This window comes from Lolium perenne, chromosome 2 (genome assembly GCF_019359855.2).
Source record: "Lolium perenne isolate Kyuss_39 chromosome 2, Kyuss_2.0, whole genome shotgun sequence".
NCBI classification, from domain to species: Eukaryota; Viridiplantae; Streptophyta; class Magnoliopsida; order Poales; family Poaceae; genus Lolium; species Lolium perenne.
Genome location: NC_067245.2, coordinates 256,870,633 through 256,877,768, shown reverse-complemented (window position 1 = coordinate 256,877,768; position 7,136 = coordinate 256,870,633).

The window sequence follows — 7,136 nt, the reverse complement described above, 5'->3', positions numbered from 1 at the left end:
CAGGTAAGTCTACCAAAGTCCATACTTTGTTATCATACATGGATCCCATTTCGGATTTCATGGCTTCTTGCCATTTGTTGGAATCTGGGCTCATCATTGCTTCTTCATACGTCGCAGGGTCCTCATCATTGTTATCCACAATCATGACATTTAGACAAGGATCATACCAATCAGGAGTGGCACGTTCCCTTGTCGATCTGCGAGGTTTAGTAGTTTCCTCGTTCGAAGTTTCATGATCATTATCATTAGCTTCCTCTGTTGCCGGTGTAGGCGGTACAGGTACAATTTCCGATCGCGCTACTCGATCAACGAGTATAGATTCATCAATCTCATCGAGTTCTACTTTTCTTCCAGTCACTTCTTTAGTGAGAAATTCTTTCTCAAGAAAGGTTCCGTTCTTAGCAACAAAGATTTTGCCTTCGGATTTGTGATAGAAAGTGTACCCTATAGTTTCCTTAGGATAACCTATGAAGACGCATTTCTCCGCTTTGGGTTCTAGCTTGTCCGGTTGTAACTTCTTTACATAGGCTTCGCAACCCCAAACTTTCAGAACGACTTAGGTTTCTTATTAAACCATAATTCATACGGTGTCGTTTCTACGGATTTTGATGGTGCTCTATTTAAAGTGAATGCGGCTGTCTCTAATGCATAACTCCAAAATGATAACGGCAAATCAGTAAGAGACATCATACTACGAACCATATCTAAGAGAGTTCGATTACGACGTTTGGACACACCGTTTCGTTGTGGTGTTCCCGGCGGTGTCAATTGTGAAAGTATTCCGCATTTCTTTAAATGCATGCCAAACTCATAACTCAGATATTCACCTCCACGATCAGATCGTAGAAATTTGATCTTCTTGTTACGTTGATTTTCTACTTCACTTTGAAATTCCTTAAACTTCTCGAAAGTTTCGGATTTATGTTTCATGAAATAGATATACCCATATCTACTCAGATCATCTGTGAAGGTTAGAACATAACGATAACCACCGCGCGATGCTACGCTCATTGGTCCACATACATTGGTATGTATGATTTCCAATAAGTCAGTAGCTCGCTCCATCATACCAGAAAATGGAGTCTTTGTCATTTTTCCCATTAGACATGCTTCGCATCTATCAAGTGACTCAAAGTCAAGTGATTCAAGTAATCCATCGGTATGGAGTTTCTTCATGCGTTTCACTCCAATATGACCAAGGCAGCGATTGCCACATATAAGTAGAATTATCATTTAATTTAATTCGCTTAGCATCAATGTTATGTATATGCGTATCACTACTATCGAGATCTAACAAATAAGCCATTCTTTTGTGGTGCTCGACCATAAAAGATATTATTCATAAAAATAGAACAACCATTATTCTCAGACTTGAATGAATAACCGTCTTGCATTAAACAAGATCCAGATATAATGTTCATGCTCAACGCGGGTACAAAATAACAATTATTTAGGCTTAAAACTAATCCCGAAGGTAGATGTAGAGGAAGTGTGCCGACAGCGATCACATCGACTTTGGATCTATTTCCAACGCGCATCGTCACTTCATCTTTCAGTAGTCTTCGTTTATTCTTTAGTTCTGTTTGAGTTACAGATATGAGCAACCGAACCGGTATCAAATACCCAGGTACTAGAACGAGAACCGATGAGATAAACAGCTATAACATGTATATCGGATATACCTTCTTTCTTCTTCTTGACAAGGCCGCTCTTCGGATCAGCCGAGATACTTGGAGCAATTACGCTTCCAGTTGTCCCTTCTCCTTGCGATAATAGCACTCGGCATCGGGCTTAGGGCCGTTCTTAGGTTTCATAGGAGGCGTGGCAGCTTTCTTGCCACCCTTCTTGAATTTCCCCTTAGACTTGCCCTGTTTCTTGAAACTGGTGGTCTTGTTGACCATCAACACTTGGTGCTCTTTCTTGATCTCAATCTCGGCAGCTTTTAGCATGCCAAAGAGTTCGAGTAACTCCTTGTTCATGTTCTGCATATTGTAGTTCATCACAAAGTTCTTGTAACTTGGTGGCGGTGATTGAAGGACACGATTAATCCCCGATCTGTTAGGAATCACTATTCCCAAGTCAACGAGTTTCTTCGCATGCCCGGTCATGGCGAGCATGTGCTCACTAACGGAGCTGCCTTCTTCCATCATACGGTGAAGAAATGTTTCGATGCTTCATAGCATTCCACGGCCGCATGAGTCTCGAATATAGCTTTCAGCTCATTCATCAACTCATGAGGATCATGGTGCTCAAAACGTTTTTGAAGATCGGATTCCAGGCTGCACGGGATGGCACACCGAACTTGAGAGTACCGAGTTTTCCGAGTCGCGTAAACAGCTTTTACTTCATCGGTTTCATCTTCTGCAGAGGGTCACCTAGCGGTGCATCAAGCACAAATTGCAGATTTCCGCCGTAGAGGAAGATCCTCACATGACGGAACCGTCGGTGAAGTTGCTACCGTTGCTCTTAAGTTTCTCTTTCTCTAGGAACCGATTAAAATTGATTGGGGACGCCATCTCTACAACATATATTTGCAATAGTTTAGACTAAGTTTATGACAAATTGAGTTCAAATTTTAATTCAACATAATTAAAAATCTAGGTGAACTCCCACTCAAAACAATATCCCTCGCATTGTCTTAGTGATCACACGAACCAAATCCACCGCACCTAAGCCCGATCATCACGAGAAAAGGTGTGACTTCAATGGCGAACACTCAAAGTGTTCATCATATCAACCATATGATTCATGCTCTACCTTTCGGTATCACGTGTTCCGAGACCATGTCTGTACATGCTAGGCTCGTCAAGGCCACCTTAGTATCCGCATGTGCAAAACTGTCTTGCACCCGTTGTATGCACTTGTTGATTCTATCACACCCGATCATCACGAGATGCTTCGAAACGACAAGTCTTGGCAACGGTGCTACTAAGGATGAACACTTTATTATCTTGAGATTTTAGTGAGGGATCATCTTATAATGCTACCGTCGCGATCTAAGCAAAATAAGATGCATAAAAAGGATTAACATCACATGCAGTTCATATGTGATATGATATGGCCCTTTTGTCTTTGCGCCTTTGATCTTCATCTCCAAAGCACGGACATGATTTCCATCATCTTCGGGCATGATCTCCATCATCGTCGGCGTAGCGTCAAGGTCAATGGCGCCGTCTTCATGATTGTCCTCCATGTAGCAACTATTACAACTACTTTGAAATACTACTCAACATGAAATTTAAAGACAACCATAAGGCTCCTGCCGGTTGCCACAATACAATAATGATCATCTCATACATATTCATCATCACATTATGGCCATATCACATCACCAAACCCTGCAAAAACAAGTTAGACGTCTCTAATTTGGTTTGCATATTTTATGTGGTTTAGGGTTTTCGAGAGAGATCTAATCTACCTACGAACATGAACCACAACGTTGATACTAATGTTTTCAATAGAAGAGTAAATTGAATCTTTACTATAGTAGGAGAGATAGACACCCGCAAAGCCTCTTATGCAATACAAGTTGCATGTCGAACGAGGAACAAGTCTCATGAACGCGGTCATGTAAAGTTAGTCCGAGCCGCTTCATCCCACTATGCCATAAAGATGCAAAGTACTCAAACTAAAGATAACAAGAGCATCAATGCCCACAAACCATTGTGTTCTACTCGTGCAACCATCTATGCATAGACACGGCTCTGATACCACTGTAGGATAACGTTGCATAGAAAACAAAAATTTTCCTACGGCGAACACGCAATCCAAGCCAAGATGCAATCTAGAAGACGGTAGCAACGAGGGGGTATCGAGTCTCACCCTTGAAGAGATTCCAAAGCCTACAAGATGAGGCTCTTGTTGCTGCGGTAGACGATCACTTGCCGCTTGCAAAAGCGCGTAGAAGATCTTGATCACGATCGGTTCCGGCGCCACGAACGGGCAGCACCTCCGTACTCGGTCACACGTTCGGTTGTTGATGAAGACGACGTCCACCTCCCCGTTCCAGCGGGCAGCGGAAGTAGTAGCTCCTCTTGAATCCGACAGCACGACGGCGTGGTGTCGGTGGCGGTGAAGAAGTCCGGCGGAGCTTCGCTAAGCTACGCGGGAGATATGGAGGAGAGGGGGGCGGCTAGGGTTTGGGAGGGGGTGGCCGGCCACTTCAATGGGGCGGCCAGCTTGTGGTCTTGGGGTGGCCGGCCCCCTCCCTTGGCCCCTCATTATATAGGTGGATCCCCAAGTGTTGGTGTCCAAGTCTTCGAATAAGACCCGAACCAAAAACCTTCCATAAGAGGGGAAACCTAGCCCAACTAGGACTCCCACCAAAAGGTGGGATTTCCACCTCCCATGTGGGGGGTGGCCGGCCCCGTATGGAGGAGTCCACTTGGGACTCCTCCCCATCTAGGGTTGGCCGGCCATGGAGGTGGAGTCCCATGTGGACTCCACCTTCCTTGGTGGTTTCTTCCGGACTTTTCTAGAACCTTCTAGAACCTTCCATAGAACCTTCCGCGACATTTTATTTCACATAAAATGACATCCTATATATGAATCTTATTCTCCGGACCATTCCGGAACTCCTCGTGATGTCCGGGATCTCATCCGGGACTCCGAACAAATATTCGAACTCCATTCCATATTCAAGTACTACCATTTCAACATCCAACTTTAAGTGTGTCACCCTACGGTTCGTGAACTATGCGGACATGGTTGAGTACTTACTCCGACCAATAACCAATAGCGGGATCTGGAGATCCATAATGGCTCCCACATATTCAACGATGACTTTAGTGATCGAATGAACCATTCACATACATTACTAATTCCCTTTGTCTCGCGATATTTTACTTGTCCGAGGTTTGATCTTCGGTATCACTCTATACCTTGTTCAACCTCGTCTCCTGACAAGTACTCTTTACTCGTACCGTGGTATGTGGTCTCTTATGAACTCATTCATATGCTTGCAAGACATTAGACGACATTCCACCGAGAGGGCCCAGAGTATATCTATCCGTCATCGGGATGGACAAATCCCACTGTTGATCCATATGCCTCAACTCATACTTTCCGGATACTTAATCCCACCTTTATAGCCACCCATTTACGCAGTGGTGTTTGGTGTAATCAAAGTACCTTTCCGGTATAAGTGATTTACATGATCTCATGGTCATAAGGACTAGGTAACTATGTATCGAAAGCTTATAGCAAATAACTTAATGACGAGATCTTATGCTACGCTTAATTGGGTGTGTCCATTACATCATTCATACAACGACATAACCTTGTTATTAATAACATCCAATGTTCATGATTATGAAACTAATCATCCATTAATCAACAAGCTAGTTTAAGAGGCATACTAGGGACTTCTTGTTTGTCTACATATCACACATGTACTAATGTTTCGGTTAATACAATTCTAGCATGATATATAAACATTTATCATAAACATAAAGATATAAATAATAACCACTTTATTATTGCCTCTAGGGCATATCTCCTTCAACTTCGGCATCTTGTTAATAGGTTAGTTCCAGAAAATGCACGAATATGACATAAAGTGTGCATAAAACATGTAGATAACATCAATAATGTGGCATGGAACATAAGAAATTATCGATACGTCGGAGACGTATCAGCTGTTCTTGGGCAGCGAGTAGATAAAAAATTGAATGTTATTCATTATGCTAGTAAAACTCTTGATGCTGCTCAAAGAAATTATGCTACAACTGAAAAAGAACTGCTAGCTGTAGTCTTTGCTTGTGACAAGTTTAGATCTTACATTGTTGATTCAAAAGTTACAATTCATACTGATCATGCTACAATTAGATACCTGATGCAAAAGAAAGATGCTAAGCCAAGGCTTATTAGATGGGTGCTTCTGTTGCAAGAATTTGATATACATATTGTAGATAGGAAAGGTGCTGATAATCCTGTTGCTGATAATTTGTCTAGATTGGAAAATATTGCTTATGATCCTGTTCCTGTTAATGATAGTTTTCCAAATGAACAATTGGCTGTAATAAAGGTGAGCTCGCGAGATAGCCCTTGGTATGCTGATTATGCTAACTTTGTTGTTTCCAAGTACTTGCCTCCAACCTTTTCAGCTCAGCAAAGGAGGAAATTCTTTTATGACTTGAGGCATTATTTTTGGGATGACCCACACTTATATAAAGAAGGAGTGGATGGTATTCTGCGAAGATGTGTTCCCGAATATGAACAACAAGAGATATTGAGTAAATGTCATGGTAGTGCTTATGGAGGACATCACGTCGGAGACAGAACCGCGCAAAAAGTTCTGCAATCAGGTTTCTATTGGCCAACTCTCTTCAAAGATGCAAGGAAGTTTATTTTATCTTGTGATGAATGTCAAAGGGTTGGTAATATCTCCAGACGCAATGAAATGCCTATGAATTATACTCTTGTTATTGAACCATTCGATTGTTGGGGATTTGACTTCATGGGACCTTTTCCCTCTTCAGAAGGTAACACTCATATACTTGTCGCTGTTGATTATGTTACTAAATGAGTGGAAGCCATACCCACAAAAAGTGCTGATGGTGAGACCTCTCTAAGAATGCTTTTAGATATTGTTTTTCCTAGATTTGGAGTTCCTAGATATATTATGACTGATGGAGGTTCTCATTTTATTCATGGTGGTTTTAGAAAAACTCTTGCTAAATATGGTATCAATCATAGAATTGCTTCCGCTTATCATCCTCAAACTAGTGGGCAAGTAGAACTATCAAATAGAGAGATTAAATCTATCTTGCAAAAGACTGTTAATAAATCTAGAAAGAACTGGGCTAGTAAATTGAAGGAAGCACTATGGGCTTATAGAACTGCCTATAAAAATCCCATGGGTATGTCACCTTATAAAATGGTTTATGGAAAAGCTTGTCATTTACCTTTAGAACTAGAGCACAAAGCTTATTGGGTTGTAAGAGAACTAAATAAAGATCCTAAACTTGCCGGTAAGAAGAGATTGCTACAACTGAGTTCTCTAGATGAATGGAGAAGTGAAGCTTATGAAAATGCTAAACTCTTTAAAGAGAAAGTTAAGAAATGGCATGATAGAAGAATTATCAAAAGAGAATTTAATATTGGGGATAAAGTCCTATTGTATCGGTCTCGTCTCA